The following is a 17,849-nucleotide window of genomic DNA, read 5'->3' on the forward strand; positions in this document are numbered from 1 at the left end:
TGAGGTACGAGTAGAACATTGTGAAGAAGAAGTGTGCGAGCGGAAGTAGGAATAGAAGTGTCACCGGTGTGAGACACGGGTAATGTGGAGCCATTGCCAATGGTGACAGTGGAGGAAGAAGAGGTAGGAAGGAGGTGGCAAAGCATACCGGGGTCGGAGGCCATGTGGGAGGTGGCTTCGGAGTCCATGACCCACTCTGACCCACTCACCGATGTTGGAGGCCGATGCAGCGTTGTTCAAGGTGGCCATCAGCACGGCGCAGTCCCACTGAGGAGTCGGGTTGTAGCCAGGGACCAGGGGCGTTGGTGCCGAAGGCCTGGCCGTGAAGAGGAGCCAGGGAGGTGAATGCATGGGCGGGTGGCAGCACCGAGGGACGCGGGCCCAGCAGGCCGGCTCCACCGGTCGGTCGCGGCGTGAGAGCGCCCTAGGGCTGCAGCGGTTGGCCCGTGTATGGGTTGAAGCAGATCCACGGGCCGACCGCGGGCTGGCCGCCTGCACCAACGCGGGAGCCGCCGGAGTTGCTACCGCTGGACTCACCGCCTTGCCGCTTCTTGCGCCAGTTCTTGCCGTTGCGGTTGCCGCCACCTCCGGAGTTGCCGCCGTCGCGGTTGGAGTTGGCGCTGCCAAGGCCAGAGCCCTGGGAAGAGTTTCCGCCGTACAGGGTGGTCTGGATGGCCACGCGGAGGTGTTGGCGAGCTGAGTCTCACGGAGAACCAGCAGAGAACGCGTCTGCCCGAAGGTCGGAAGCGGGTTCTGCATGGTCACGATCGTGGTGATGTCAGCGAACCGCGAGTTGAGCCCGCGAAGGCAGTTGAGGACGAGGGTTTGGTCCGTGACCGGAGTGCCGACGTCGGCGAGGGCGTCGGAGAGGGCCTTCAAGCGGTGGCAGTACGCAGTGACCGAGAGGTCGCCTTGTACGAGGCCGCGGAACTCGACCTCAAGGTAGACCGCGCGATTCATCTGGTTGTCCAGAAAGAGGTTGGAGATGAGAGTCCAAGCATCATGCGCCGTCTGATCTTCCACCATGATCAGATCAAGAATCTCGTTGAAGATAGAGCCGTACAGCCAGGACCAGACGATGTAGTCCTCGCGGGTCCAGTCCGCCGCGGGCGTGACGGTGGTGATGTGGGGAAGCAAGTCGTACTTGCCGAGGAGGACGCAGATGAGCATCCGCCATTTGGCGAAATTGGAGGTGTGGAGATCCAACGTGACGGGCACATGGGTGTGCACACTGGCGACTTGCACAGCCGGTGAGGCAGAGGCGGGCATGGTGGAGTTGATGAGGGCACCGGCGATGGTGGAGTGGGAGGCGGGTAGGAAGGGAGAGGTGAGGGAGGAGGTGGTGGAAGCGCCGGTGCCAGACATGGCGAGGGGACGACGATCGGGAGGGGGCTGGCGGCGGCGTGGTAGGGTTTAGGAGGAGAGGATCGATCTATCTGATACCAAGTAAACGAGAATGTTTAGGCAATGCGCCACACATGGGGCAGCCCTCGTGTTACATATATATAGGAATACATGAGAGTTACATGCCTTGGAGGCCAAGGGAGATCACAACCATATCATACAAAATCAGGTAGGTTAGGATATTCCTATACATAAGCGATACACGGAGATATACTCTAACAGTGTGAATGAAAGGTGGGTCATGTATTAATAATGTAAAACATACTTATAGCTAATTGTTATACATGTTGACTATAGGATTGGTTATAGGTGACATGGCACTTTTTATAGCCAACTGTTGGCTATACTATTATCCTTGCTCTAAGCACTATTGCCTCGGTCTTCCTCCTCTTTTCCGTCCGACAATATTGATAAGGTGATTGCAGGTTTAAATAAGGTTTCTTTAGTGTATCTCTACTTGATAGTGCTTACAAAATGAATGGGAGTTTGTGTCCCGAGATCTGTTGGTTCTAAGCCAGACCTCAAACCGTCTGGATCGAGTGGCCCGGGCGTGTTTTGCAATCCAACGCGGGTCTGTATCGGTCTGTCGACCGGTCCGGACATGATTTTCCCGCAAACCGGAAACAAGCTAGTGGAGGAGGCTTTGCGGGCGTCCAGACCACTGCCACGTCCGTTTCTGACTGCCCTGGCCCACCCAAAACCCCTCCCTTGCCCGTGCCCCTTTCTGCCGAAGGCAGCTGCCCGTATTCATGCCACTAGAGCGGCCGCTCCGCATTGATGCCATCTCAGAGCGGACGTGACCTCTCACTGGCGCCGACATTTAAGCGACTCACTGGCTGAAGGTGCCGCCCACGGCGCGTCACCGGTGTCCGCGCCCGTTCAATACTGAAGAGACATTCACTAGACATGATGAGACGGGATATCTACCACGTCCGTTCAATGCCCGTCCCTCCGTTTGTCGCCATTAAGCAGGCTCGCCAACCGAGAAACTAACTCCAGCACCCGCACATTGACACACCAAGACGCTTGGCCTCACAGGCATCCACTATTTAAAGGCGGCCACACTCGGCTCACGGCACACCACAACCCAAACGTTCCACATCTTCCTCCCATGCACCACATCTGCCATGACCGTGAGTAGGAACGCTATGTGGGAGAGCCTCTTGACAGAACAGAAGAAAATGGTGGTCGCGCTTGCAGCCGTATGGCAGAGCCGTCGTGCCAGGCAGATAGAGGCCGGTATGCCGGCCAACTCTCTGGAGGTCTCTCACGACAACCCCACGATGGAGACTGGCCCCAACGATGACTCCGCGTCAGAGCCCGCACCGGTGCATGTCGGCTTAAAGATGGATCATGCAAAGGCGCACTTCAACGCCGTCATGGCCGAGAAGCAGCCGACGCGCGCCTATGCCGGCATTCCAGCAGGTGCAGGAGGAATAGCGCTACAACATGTTCTTCCTCGAGCAACACCGGTTGGCTGAGGGTCAGATGTGCGGCGAGCACACAAGCGAGGAGACCGTGGCGCTCATGGTCATGGCGGACCCCAACTTCGTCGCCGAGCAGCAGACACTCTACAAGGCCGCCAAAGCTTAAGCCATCGCTCGCAACGTACATGCGGCACAACCGGACATGGAGGCGGCGTTGGTAGCGGCGTTGGCTGTGCAGGCGATCGCTGAAGAGAACGACGGTCGTTGCACGTCCTACGCGCCGCCAAACGTTGTTTTGCCGCGTCGATGGGACGACGAGCATATGTGGAATTGATTGTGCAGAATTGTTTCAAACCTGTCGATGTCTCAATGGGTACCACCGCCGGTGGACATAGTCATGGTCAATATTGATGTTGCACTTTTCCAGTCTTCACGTCGAATGAGAGTTGGTGTGGTGATCCGGAACCACAACGGTACATGCGGCTTGCCATGAGCGTATCGAGGAGATCACCACACCGGAATTAGCTGAGGCACCGTCGCTCCATCGACATTTTGGTACCATCTTTGCTCAGATTTTCTTTCCATCATTCAAAGGATTCATTCTCAAATGGCGGATCGCTCAAGCATTGAAACGGTAATCTCCGATATCAAAGTTCTGGCGGGTAGCTTCTCGTCTAGTCTCTTTAGTCATATTGATGGTTTGTCATGGATCGTACTTAGAGCAGTTGTGTGCTTTTATCATGCGTAACTTAACCCCAGAATGTATACTTTCTGTGATCAATAAATAGCGACATTCTCTCCCAAAAAAAAGAACTTCCAAGCTCTTCGCGTCAAGACTCTCAAGCAACTTCCACGCTCTATTTTCTAGGAGCCTACTGCAACAATCATTACTCAAACTAATATTATTCCAGATGATTGTGCGGATATATTATGTTGGGATCTCACGCCTAATGGTAAGTGCAACGCTAAAAGTACATACAAGTTATGTTTGCAGGATATTCAAAGACATCCCAGGAATCAACCTGGTCAGGTCTCTACACTAGTCAAAGATTTACTCAAGCAGGTTTGGAAGCACAACAATATGCCTCCTAGGGTTCAAACATTTGCTTGGAGATTACTTCGCAAGGCCCTCCCTACAGGTTTGAGAGCATCTCGTTTCTCTAGTCATATTGATAAAGTGTTGTCGATGTGCTCAAGATGAGGATGAATTGCATTTGTTTTTCAATTGTGCATTTGCTAGAGCTGCATGGTTTGTGCATCCTTGGTATCTTAGGACTGATATCTTAACTAAAGTTCATCATTCTAGACAGGCTCTTATCCATGCTCTTATGACCATCAATCACTCTCATGCATCAATCCCAAATATTTTTAATTTCTTATGGTGCACTTGGAAATCAAGGAATGATTGCCTTTTTGGTAGAAAAAAATTCTTCTCCTCATCAGGTTTTTATGGCTACAATGGCGTTGGATGAAAGCAGTAAATTTAATGATGCCTCTCCTGATGGCACAAAGACTTATTCTCTTCAGCAGAATACTACAAACTCCACTCTTTTGCCGCTGCAGGGACAAACTATTAGGACAGATCTTCTTATTTCGGGGGCAAAAATTTATTCTAATGCTTCTTTTAAATGCACAAAGATCCCAGGTCTAACGCATGGACAAACAGCCATGAGTATTGGTGTCTATCTTAATTTTTTGCAGGATCAAAGGAGCATGCAGGTCCAAATTCAAGCCTCGACCGAGCCCACCTTTTCTCCATTACAAGCGGAAGCGCATGCCCTTGTTCTTGCTGCGAGGGTGACTCAACTTTTGCAGATTAGCCAACCTACGTTCCTCACTGATAATCTCTCTTTGGCTAAAGCAGCAGCAAACAAAAATGTCTTGGCTGATGCGATTCCTTGGTCAATCAGAAAGCTCATTGCAGAGTTCGACAACACCACTTGACAGTTGCAATCGCAGGTGTTCCATATATCCAGAGAGATCAATGGCATAGCCCACAATGTAGCTCATCAGGTTCTGACCAGAGCAACATGACCTGTTTTTAGTTGTTTTAGTTCAACTCATTCTCACTCAACTTGCCCTGTCATCTCCACTCTGTCTTCTTGCAACATCCAGGGAGTTGTATTTCATGTACCCAATGGTTTTCTTAGGGTATCCTATGAAGAAGCATTTTTCCGACTTGGGTTCGAGCTTTTCAGGTTGAAGTTTCTTGACATAAGCATCGCATCCCCAAACTTTTAGAAACGACAGCTTAGGTTTCTTCCCAAACCATAATTCATACGGTGTCATCTCAACTTAAGTGTGTAGGAGGCTATCATTATGTTCTCACTCTCACTGATGACTTAAGTAGATATGGGTATGTCTACTTGATGAAACACAAGTTTGAGACCTTTGAAAAGTTCAAGGAATTTCAGAATGAGGTAGAGAGTCAACGTGACCAAAAAATAAAGTTCTTATGATCAGATCATGGGGGAGAATATTTAAGTCATGAATTTGATACGCACTTAAGGAAATGTGGAATCGTTTCACAACTCACGCCGCCTGGAACACCTCAGCGTAACGGTGTGTCCGAACGTCGTAATCGCACTCTATTGGATATGGTGCAATCTAGGGGATGACACTTCCCTTTGCAATAAAAGCACTCAGTTTTAGGCTTGGGTCCATTCTTTGACTTCTTCCCGGCAACTGGCTTACCGGGCGCGGCAACATCCTTGCCGTCCTCCTTGAAGTTCTTCTTACCCTTGCCTTTCTTGAACTTGGTGGTTTTATTGACCATCAACACTTGATGTTCCTTTTTGATTTCTACCTCTGCTGACTTCAGCATTGAAAATACTTCAGGAATAGTTTTCACCATCCCCTGCATATTGTAGTTCATCACAAAGCTCTTGTAGCTCGGTGGGAGCGACAGAAGGATTCTGTCAATGACCGCCTCGTCCGGGAGGTTAATGTCCAGCTGGGACAGGCGGTTGTGCAACCCAGACATTTTGAGTATGTGCTCACTGACAGAACTATTTTCCTCCATCTTACAACTATAGAACTTGTCGGAGACTTCATATCTCTCGACCCGGGCGTGAGCTTGGAAAACCATTTTCAGCTCCTCGAACATCTCATATGCTCCGTGTTGCTCAAAACGCTTTTGGAGCCCCGGTTCTAAGCTGTAAAGCATGCCGCACTGAACGAGGGAGTAATCATCAGCATGCGACTGCTAGGCGTTCATAACATCTTGAGTTGCTGGGAAAACGGGTGCTTCACCTAGCGGTGCATCTAGGACATATGCTTTCTTGGCTGCTATGAGGATGATCCTCAAGTTCCAGACCCAGTCCGTATAGTTGCTGCCATCGTCTTTCAGCTTGGTTTTCTCTAGGAACGCGTTGAAGTTGAGGGCAACATTAGCATGGGCCATTTGATCTACAAGAAATATTGTAAATATTTAAGACTAAGTTCATGATAATTAAGTTCATCTAATCAAATTTTATAATGAACTCCCACTCAGATAGACATCCCTCTAGTCATCTAAGTGATACATGATCTTAGTCAACTAGGCCGTGTCCGATCATCATGTGAGATGGACTAGTCATCATCGAACCTTAAGTGTGTAGACCCTACGGGTTCAGGAATCATGCATACATGGGTATCGTTATGTTCTCACTCTCACTGATGATTTAAGTAGATATGGGTATGTCTACTTGATGAAACACAAGTTTGAGACCTTTGAAAAGTTCAAGGAATTTCAGAATGAGGTAGAGAATCAACGTGACCAAAAAATAAAGTTCTTACGATCAGATCGTGGGGGAGAATATTTAAGTCATGAATTTGGTACGCACTTAAGGAAATGTGGAATCGTTTCACAACTCACGCCGCCTGGAACACCTCAGCGTAACGGTGTGTCCGAACGGCGTAATCGCACTCTATTGGATATGGTGCAATCTATGATGTCACTCATCGATTTACCGCTATCATTTTGGGGATAAGCTCTAGACACAGCTACATTCACTTTAAACAGGGCACCGTCTAAATCCGTTCAGATGACACTGTATGAATTATGGTTTGGGAAGAAACCTAAGCTGTCGTTTCTAAAAGTTTGGGGATGCGATGCTTATGTCAAGAAACTTCAACCTGAAAAGCTCGAACCCAAGTCGGAAAAATGTATCTTCATAGGATACCATAAGGAAACCATTGGGTATACCTTCTACCTCAGATCCGAAGGCAAGATCTTTGTTGCCAAGAACGAGTCCTTTTTGGAGAAAGAGTTTGTCTCGAGAGAAGTAAGTGGGAGGAAAGTAGATCTCGATGAAGTACTACCTCTTGAACCGGAAAGTAGTGCAGCTCAGGAAAATGTTCCTGTGGTGCCTGCACCAGATAGAGAGGAAATTAATGATGATGATCAAGGTACTTCGGATCAAGTTGCTACTGAACTTTGTAGGTCCACAAGGACATGTTCCACACCAGAATGGTATGGCAACCCTATCCTGGAAATCATGTTGTTAGACAACGGTGAACCTTCGAACTATGAAGAAGCGATGGCGGGCCCAGATTCCAACAAATGGCTTGAAGCCATGCAATCCGAGATAGAATCCATGTATGAAAACAAAGTATGGACTTTGAAAGACTTGCCCGATGATCGGCGAGCGATAGAAAATAAATGGATCTTTAAGAAGAAGACGGACGCGGATGGTAATGTTACCATCTATAAAGCTCGACTTGTCGCTAAGGGTTAGCGGCAAGTTTAAGGGGTTGACTACGATGAGACTTTCTCTCCCATAGCGAAGCTAAAGTCCATCCGAATCATGTTAGCAATTGCCGCATACTATGATTATGAGATATGGCAGATGGACGTCAAAACGGCATTCCTTAACGGACATCTTAAGGAAGAACTGTATATGATGCAACCGGAAGGTTTTGTCGATCCTAAGAATTCTAACAAGGTGTGCAAGCTCCAGCGATCCATTTATGGGCCGGTGCAAGCATCTCGGAGTTGGAACATTCGCTTTGATGAGATGATCAAAGCGTTTCGGTTTATGCAGACTTATGGAGAAGCCTGCGTTTACAAGAAAGTGAGTGGGAGCTCTATAGCATTTCTCATATTATATGTAGATGACATACTTTTGATGGGAAATGATATAGAACTTTTGGACAGCATTAAGGCCTACTTGAATAAGTATTTTTCAATGAAGGACCTTGGAGAAGCTGCTTACATATTAGGCATCAAGATCTATAGGGATAGATCGAGACGCCTCATAGGTCTTTCACAAAGCACATACCTTGATAAGATATTGAAGAAGTTCAATATGGATCAGTCCAAGAAAGGGTTCTTGCCTGTGTTGCAAGGTGTGAGATTGAGCTCGGCTCAATGCCCGACCACGGCAGAAGATAGAGAAAAGATGAGTGTCATCCCCTATGCCTCGGCCATAGGGTCTATTATGTATGCCATGCTGTGTACCGGACCTAATGTAAACCTTGCCGTAAGTTTGGTAGGAAGGTACCAAAGTAATCCCGGCATGGAACACTGGACAACGATCAAGAATATCCTTAAGTACCTGAAAAGGACTAAGGATATGCTTCTCGTTTATGGAGGTGACGAAGAGCTCGTCGTAAAGGGTTAGGTCGATGCTAGCTTTGACACAGATCTGGATGACTCCAAGTCACAAACCGGACACGTGTATATTTTGAATGGTGGGGCAATAAGCTGGTGCAGTTGCAAGCAAAGCATCATGGCGGGATCTACATGTGAAGCGGAGTACATGGCAGCCTCAGAGGCAGCACATGAAGCAATCTGGATGAAGGAGTTCATCACCGACCTAGGAGTTATTCCCCATGCGTCGGGCCCGATGACTCTATTCTGTGACAACACTGGAGCTATTGCCCTTGCCAAGGAGCCCAGGTTTCACAAGAAGACCAGACACATCAAACGTCTCTTCAACTCCATTCGTGAAAATGTACAAGATGGAGACATAGATATTTGTAAAGTGCATACGGATCTGAATGTGGCAGATCCGTTGACTAAACCTCTTCCGCGAGCAAAACATGATCAACACCAGAACTCTATGGGTGTTCGATTCATCACAATGTAACTAGATTATTGACTCTAGTGCAAGTGGGAGACTGTTGGAAATATGCCCTAGGGGCAATAATAAAAGGATTATTATTATATTTCCTTATTCATGATAATTGTCTTTTATTCATGCTATAATTGTATTATCCGGAAATCGTAATACACGTGTGAATGCATAGACCACAACATGTCCCTAGTGAGCCTCTAGTTGACTAGCTCGTTGATCAACAGATAGTCATGGTTTCCTGACTATGGACATTGGATGTCATTGATAATGAGATCACATCATTAGGAGAATGATGTGATGGACAAGACCCAATCCTAAGCATAGCACAAGATTGTGTAGTTCGTTTGCTAGAGCTTTTCCAATGTCAAGTATCTTCTCCTTAGACCATGAGATTGTGTAACTCCCAGATACCGTAGGAGTGCTTTGGGTGTACCAAACATCACAACATAACTGGGTGACTATAAAGGTATACTATGGGTATCTCCAAAAGTGTCTGTTGGGTTGACATGGATCGAGACTGGGATTTGTCACTCCGTATCACGGAGAGGTATCTCTGGGCCCACCCGGTAATGCATCATCATAATGAGCTCAAAGTGACCAAGTGTCTGGTCACGGGATCATGCATTACGGTACGAGTAAAGTGACTTACCGGTAACGAGATTGAACGAGGTGTTGGGATACCGACGATCGAATCTCGGGAAAGTAACATACCGATTGACAAAGGGAATTGTATACGGGGTTGCTTGAATCCTCGACATCGTGGTTCATCCGATGAGATGATCGAGGAGCATGTGGGAGCCAACATGGGTATCCAGATCCCACTGTTGGTTATTGACTGGAGAGCCGTCTCGGTCATGTCTACGTGTCTCCCGAACCCGTAGCGTCTACACACTTAAGGTTCGGTGACGCTAGGGTTGTAGAGTTATTAGTATGCAGCAAATCGAAAGTTGTTCGGAGTCCCGGATGAGATCCCGGACGTCACGAGGAGTTCCGGAAAGGTCCAGAGGTAAAGAATTATATATGGGAAGTCGAGTTTCGGCCATCGGGAAAGTTTCGGGGGTCACCGGTATTGTACCGGGACCACCGGAAGGGTCCCGGGGGTCCACCGGGTGGGGCCACCTATCCCGGAGGGCCCCATGGGCTGAAGTGGGTGGGGAACCAGCCCCTGGTGGACTGGTGCACCCCCCATTGGCCCCCCTGTGCCTAGGGTTGGGAACCCTAGGGGAGGGGGCGCCTCCACTTGCCTTGGGGGGCAAGGCACCCCCTTGGCCGCCCCCCCTTGGAGATTCAATCTCCTAGGGCCTGCGCCCCCCTGGGGACCCTATATAAAGAGGGGGGAGGGAGGGCAGCCCCACCCTTGCACTTGGCACCTCCCTTCCCCCTTGCTACACCTCTCTCTCCCGCAGACGCTTGGCGAAGCCCTGCTGAGATCCCTGCTGCATCCACCACCACGCCGTCGTGCTGCTGAATCTTCATCAACCTCTCCTTCCCCCTTGCTGGATCAAGAAGGAGGAGACGTCACGCTGACCATACGTGTGTTGAACGCGGAGGTGCCGTCCGTTCGGCGCTAGGATCTCCGGTGATTTGGATCACGACGAGTATGAATCCCTCAACCTCGTTCTCTTGAACGCTTCCGCTCGCGATCTACAGGGGTATGTAGATGCACTCCCCTCTCTCGGTTCTAGATGAACTCATAGATTGATCTTGGTGAACGTAGGAAGTTTTTAATTTTATGCAACGTTACCCAACACCCTCCAAGGGCTGGTTCTCTTTCCTCTACGGCCCATGAGGCCCTCCGAGAGAGGTGGCCCCTCCCGGTGGACCCTCAGAACCCCTCCGGTGGCCCCGGTACAATACCGACATGCCCCCGAACTTTTCCAATTACCGTATGACAACTTCCCATATATAAATCTTCACCTACGGACCATTCCAGAACTCCTCGTGACATCCGGGATCTCATCCAGGACTCCGAACAACATTCAGTAATCACATACAAGTCTTCCTAATAACCCTAGCGTCATCGAACCTTAAGTGTGTAGACCCTACGGGTTCGGGAATCATGCAGACATGACCGAGGTAGCTCTCCGGCCAATAACCAACAATGGGATCTGGATACCCATGTTGGCTCCCACATGTTCCATGATGATCTCATTGGATGAACCACGATGTCGAGGATTCAAGTAATCCCGTATACAATTCCCTTTGTCAATCAGTACGTTACTTGCCTGAGATTCCATCGCCGGTATCCCAATACCTCGTTCAATCTCGTTACCGGCAAGTCACTTTACTCGTTCCATAATGCATGATCCCGTGACCAACCACTTGGTCACATTAAGCTCATTATGATGATGCATTACCGAGTGGGCCCAGAGATACCTCTCCGTCATACGGAGTGACAAATCCCAGTCTCGATTCGTGCCAACCCAATAGACACTTTCGAAGATACCTATAGTGTACCTTTATAGCCACCCAGTTACGTTGTGACGTTTGGTACACCCAAAGCACTCCTACAGTATCCGGGAGTTGCACGATCTCATGGTCTAAGGAAATGCTACTTGACATTAGAAAAGCTCTAGCAGACGAACTACACGATCTTGTGCTATGCTTAGGATTGGGTCTTGTCCATCACATCATTCTCCCAATGATGTGATCCCGTTATCAATGACATCCAATGTCCATGGTCAGGAAACCGTAACCGTCCATTGATCAACGAGCTAGTGAACTAGAGGCTCACTAGGGACATGTTGTGGTCTATGCATTCACACATGTATTACGATTTCCGGATAACACAATTATAGCATGAACGATAGACAATTATCATGAACAAGGAAATATAATAATAACCATTTTATTATTGCCTCTAGGGCATATTTCCAACAGATGTTGCTTCTGTCATTACCTTGTTGGAGGCATTACTTTGATTTGCTCAGACTTGTTTTTAGTGTGAAAACCAATGATGTGGCCTTTGTTGGTTGGATATGACAACTGTGGTGCTTGAGCGTCGTTTCCCTTCGTGAATGCGTTATTGTTGGAGAACTCTTATCATGGCACTTCTGATGTCAAGAGGTAGTTGACGTGAATATGGTCACTACTGTGGCTTGTTGATCATTGTTTTGATCACTTCAGAGTTGATTTGTGTTTGTGTGTGTGTATGTGTGTGTTGATGGGGAACGTAGTAATTCAAAAAAATTCCTAAGATCACGCAAGATCTATCTAGCAGATGCATAGCAACGATATGGGAGAGTGTGTCTACGTACGTCGTAGACCGAAAGCGGAAGCGTTTAGTAACGCGGTTGATGTAGTCGAACGTCTTTGCGATCCAACCGATCCAAGTACCGAACGTACAGCACCTCCGCGCTCAGCACACGTTCAGCTTGATGACGTCCCTCGAACTCTTGATCCATTTGAGGACGAGGGAGAGTTCGGTCAGCACGACGGAGTGGCGTTGGTGATGATGAATTTACTGGCGCAAGGCTTCGCCTAAGCACTATGACGATATGACCGACGTGTGTAACTGTGGAGGGGGGCACCACACACGGCTAAGAGATTGTCTGTTGTGCCTTAGGGTGCCCCCTCCCCACGTATATAAAGGAGGGGAGGAGGAGGAGGCCGGCCAAGGGGGTCGCGCGCCATAGGGGGGAGTCATACTTGGACTCCCGGTCCAAGTAGGATTCGCCCCCCCTTTCCTATTCCAACTAGGAGAAGGAGGGAAGGAGGAAGAGGGGAGAAGGAAAGAGGGGGGCGCCGCCCCCTCCTTGTCCAATTAGGACCATCAATGGGGGGGGGGCTCCCCTTGCGGCCCCTCTCCCCGTTCTACTAAAGCCCATTAAGGCCCAATACTTCCCCGGGGGGTTCCGGTAACCTCCCGGTACTCCAAAACTTACCCGATACTTCCCGAAACTATTCCGGTATCTTAATGTAACCTTCCAATATATTAATCTTTATGTCTCGACCATTTTGAGAGTCCTCGTCATGTCCGTGATCTCATCCGGGACTCCAAACAAATTTCGGTCATCATATCACATAACTTATAATACAAATCGTCATCGAACGTTAAGTGTGTGGACCCTATGGGTTGGAGAACTATGTAGATATGACAGAGACACATCTCCGGTCAATAACCAATAGTGGAACCTGGATGCTCATATTGGTTCCTACATATTCTACGAAGATCTTTATCGGTCAAACCGCATAACAACATATGTTGTTCCCTTTGTCATCGGTATGTTACTTGCGCGAGATTCGATCGTCGGTATCATCATACCTAGTTCCATCTCGTTACCGGAAAGTCTCTTTACTCATTCTGTAGTGCATCATCCCTCAACTAACTCATTAGTCACATTGCTTGCAAGGCATATAGTGATGTGCATTACCGAGAGGGCCCAGAGATACCTCTCCAATACTCGGATTGACAAATCCTAATCTCGATCTATGCCAACCCAACAAACACCTTCTGAGACACCTGTAGAGCATGTTTATAATCACCCAGTTACGTTGTGACGTTTGATAGCACACAAGGTGCTGCTCCGGTATTCAGGAGTTGCATAATCTCATCGTCTGAGGAACATGTATAAGTCATGAAGAAAACAATAGCAATAAAACTAAATGATCATTATGCTAAGCTAACGGATGGGTCTTGTCCATCACATCATTCTCTAATGACATGATATTGTTCATCAAATGGCAACACATGTCTATGGTTAGGAAACATAACCATCTTTCATAAACAAGCTAGTCAAGTAGAGGCTGATGTCTACTACACAACCTTCTTCTTGTAGACGTTGTTGGGCCTGCAAGTGCACATGTTTGTAGGACAGTAGCAAATTTCCCTCAAGTGGATGACCTAAGGTTTATCAATCCGTGGGAGGCGTAGGATGAAGATGGTCTCTCTCAAACAACCCTGCAACCAAATAACAAAGAGTCTCTTGTGTCCCCAACACACCCAATACAATGGTAAATTGTATAGGTGCACTAGTTCGGCGAAGAGATGGTGATACAAGTGCAATATGGATAGTAGATATAGGTATTTGTAATCTGAAAATATAAAAACAGCAAGGTAACTAATGATAAAAGTGAGCGTAAACGGTATTGCAATGATAGGAAACAAGGCATAGGGTTCATACTTTCACTAGTGCAAGTTCTCTCAACAATAATAACATAGATAGATCATATAACAATCCCTCAACATGCAACAAAGAGTCACTCCAAAGCCACTAATAGCGGAGAACAATCGAAGAGATTATGGTAGGGTATGAAACCACCTCAAAGTTATCCTTTTGTTCTATCTATTCAAGAGTTCGTAGTAAAATAACATAAAGCTATTCTTTCCGCTCAATCCATCATAGAGTTCATACTAGAATAACACCTAAGACACAAATCAACCAAAACCCTAATGTCACCTAGATACTCCATTGTCACCTCAAGTATTCGTGGGCATGATTATATGATATGCACCACACAATCTCAGATTCATCCAACCAACACAAAGTACTTCAAAGAGTGCCCCAAAGTTTCTATCGGAGAGTCAAGAAAACGTGTGCCAACCCCTATGCATAGGTTCATGGGCGTAACCCGCAAGTTGGTCACCAAAACATACATCAAGTGGCACGTGATATCCCATTGTCACCACAGATAAACACGGCAAGACATACATCAAGTGTTCTCAAATAAAGACTCAATCCGATAAGATAACTTCAAGAGGGAAACTCAATTCATCACAAGAGAGTAGAGGGGGAGAAACATCATAAGATCCAACTATAATAGCAAAGCTCGCAATACATCAAGATCGTGCCATAGAGAGAACATGAGAGAGAGAGAGAGAGAGAGAGAGATCAAACACATAGCTACTGGTACATACCCTCAGCCCCGAGGGTGAACTACTCCCTTCTCGTCATGGAGAGCACCGGGATGATGAAGATGGCCACCGGTGATGGGTTCCCCCTCCGGCAGGGTGCCGGAACAGGCTCCCGAGAGGTTTTTGGTGGCTACAGAGGCTTGCGGCGGCGGAACTCCCGCTCTATCTTGATATTCGATGGTTTTAGGGTACGTAGGCTTATATGGGCGAAAGAAGTCGATCGGGGGAGCCTTGAGGGGCCCATGAGAGGGTAGGGCGCGCCCAGGGGGGTGGGCGCGCCCCCTATCTCGTGGCCTCCTCGATGATCTTCTGACGTGAACTCCAAGTCTCCCGGATCATATTCTTCCTAAAAATCACGCTCCCGAAGGTTTCATTCCGTTTGGACTCCATTTGATATTTATTTTCTTCGAAATACTGAAATAGGCAATAAAACAACAATATGGGCTGGGCCTCCGGTTAATAGGTTAGTCCCAAAAGTAATATAAAAGTGTATAATAAAGCCCATAAACATCCAAAAGGGTAACATAATAGCATGGAACAATAAAAAATTATAGATACGTTGGAGACGTATCAAGCATCCCCAAGCTTAATTCCTGCTCATCCTCGAGTAGGTAAATGATCAAAACAGAATTTTGATGTGGAATGCTACCTAGCATAATTCTCAATGTAATTTTCTTTATTGTGGCATTAATGTTCAGATCCAAATGATACAAAATAAAAGTTCATATTAACATGAAAATGGTGATACTTCAAGCATACTAATCAAAGTAATCATGTCTTCTCAAAATAACATGGCCAAAGAAAGTTATCGCTACAAAATCGTATATTCTGACTGTTGCTCTATCTTCATCACACAAAGTATTTAATCATACACAACCCCGATGACAAGCCAAGCAATTGTTTCATACTTTAATAATCTCAAACTCTTTCAACTTTCACGCAATACATGAGCGTGAGCCATGGACATAACACTAAATGTGGAATAGAATGGTGGTTGTGGAGAAGACAAAAAGGAGAAGATAGTCTCACATCAACTAGGCGTATCAACAGGCTATGGAGATGCCCATTAATAGATATCAATGTGAGTGAGTAGGGATTGCCATGCAACAGATGCACTAGAGTTATAAATATTTGAAAGCTCAACAAAAGAAACTAAGTGGGTGTGCATCCAACTTGCTTGCTCACGAAGACCTAGGGCACTTTTGAGGAAGCCCATCATTGGAATATACAAGCCAAGTTCTATAATGAAAAATTCCCACTAGTATATGAAAGTGACAACATAGGAGACTCTCTATCATGAAGATCATGGTGCTACTTTGAAGCACAAGTGTGGAAAAAGAGATAGTTGCATTGTCCCTTCTCTCTTTTTCTCTCATTTTATTTTTTTTTCTTTTCTTTTTTTTCTTTTCTCCTCCTTTTTTTCTTTTTTTTCTTTTTTCTTTTTTTTCTTTTTGTAAAGTCTGAAGTCTCATCCTGACTTGTGGGGGAATCATAATCTTCATCATCTTTTCCTCACTAGGACAATGCTCTAATAATGAAGATCATCACACTTTTATGGATTTACAACCCAAGAATTACAACTCAAAGCTAGAACAAGATATGACTCTATATGAATGCCTCGGGCGGTGTACCGGGATATGCAATGAATCAAGAGAGACATGTATGAAAATTATGTAAGTGGCCTTGCCACAAATACGATGTCAACTACATGATCATGCAAAGAGCAATATGACAAAGGTAATGCGTGTCATATGAACGGAATGGTGGAAAGTTGCATGGAAATATATCTCGGAATGGCTATGAAAATGCCATAATGGGTAGGTATGGTGGCTGTTTTGAGGAAGGTATATGGTGGGGTGTATGGTACCGGCGAAAGTTGCGCGACACAAGAGAATCTAGCAATGGTGGAAGGGTGAGGGTGCGTATAATCCATGGACTCAACATTAGTCAAAAGAACTCATATACTTATTGCAAAAATCTACAAGTCATCAAAAACCAAAGCACTACGCGCATGCTCCTAGGGGGATAGATTGGTAGGAAAAGACCATCGCTTGTCCCCGACCGCCACCCATAAGGAAGACAATCAATAAATAAAATTGTGCTCTAACTTCATCACAAAGCGGTTCACCATACATGCATGCTACGGGAATCACAAACCTCAACACAAGCATTTTTCATAATCACCTCAACTAGCATGACTTTAATATCACTACCTCCATATCTCAAAACAATTATCAAGTATCAAATTGATCATAGCATCCAATTCTTTTCTATGATAGTTTTTATTATACCCAACTTGGATGCTCATCATTCTAGGACCAACTTTGTAACCATAGCAAATACCATGCTGTTCTAAAAGACTCTCAAAATAATATAAGTGAAGCATGAGAGACTAGCAATTTCTACAAAATATAACCACCGCCGTGCTCTAAAAGATATAAGTGATGCACTAGAGCAAATGACAAACTACTCCGAAAGATATAAGTGAAGATCAATGAGTAGTATAATAATTGTGCAACTATATGAAGACTCTCTAACATTAAGGAATTTCAGATCTTGGTATTGTATTCAAACAGCAAGCAAAACAAAATAAAATGACATTGCAAGGATATCACAACTCATGTGAAGAAGCAAAAACTTAGGCTCAACCGGTACTAACCGATAGTTATTGAAGAAGAAAGGTGGGATGCCTACCGGGGCATCCCCAAGCTTAGATGCTTGAGACTTCTTGAAATATTATCTTGGGGTGCCTTGGGCATCCCCAAGCTTGAATTTTTGTGTCTCCTTAATTCCTCTCATATCATGGTTTCTCTTTTTATCAAAAGCTTCATCCACAACAAACTCAACAAGAACTCGTGAGATAGGTTAGTACAAACCAATGCAAAACCTTATCATTTTCTACTGTAACAAATCACTAAAATTATTATTCAACATTGAGTACTAAATTCCTCTGCATATTTAATACTCCTATCCTCAAATAGAATCATTAAACAAGCAAACATATGCAAACAATGCAAACATAACAGCAATCTGTCAAAATAGTATAGTCTGTAAAGAATTCAAGATTCATCATACTTCCCTAACTCCAAAAATTTTGAAAGAAAA

The sequence above is a fragment of the Triticum aestivum genome, chromosome 4B (assembly GCF_018294505.1).
Source record: "Triticum aestivum cultivar Chinese Spring chromosome 4B, IWGSC CS RefSeq v2.1, whole genome shotgun sequence".
NCBI classification, from domain to species: Eukaryota; Viridiplantae; Streptophyta; class Magnoliopsida; order Poales; family Poaceae; genus Triticum; species Triticum aestivum.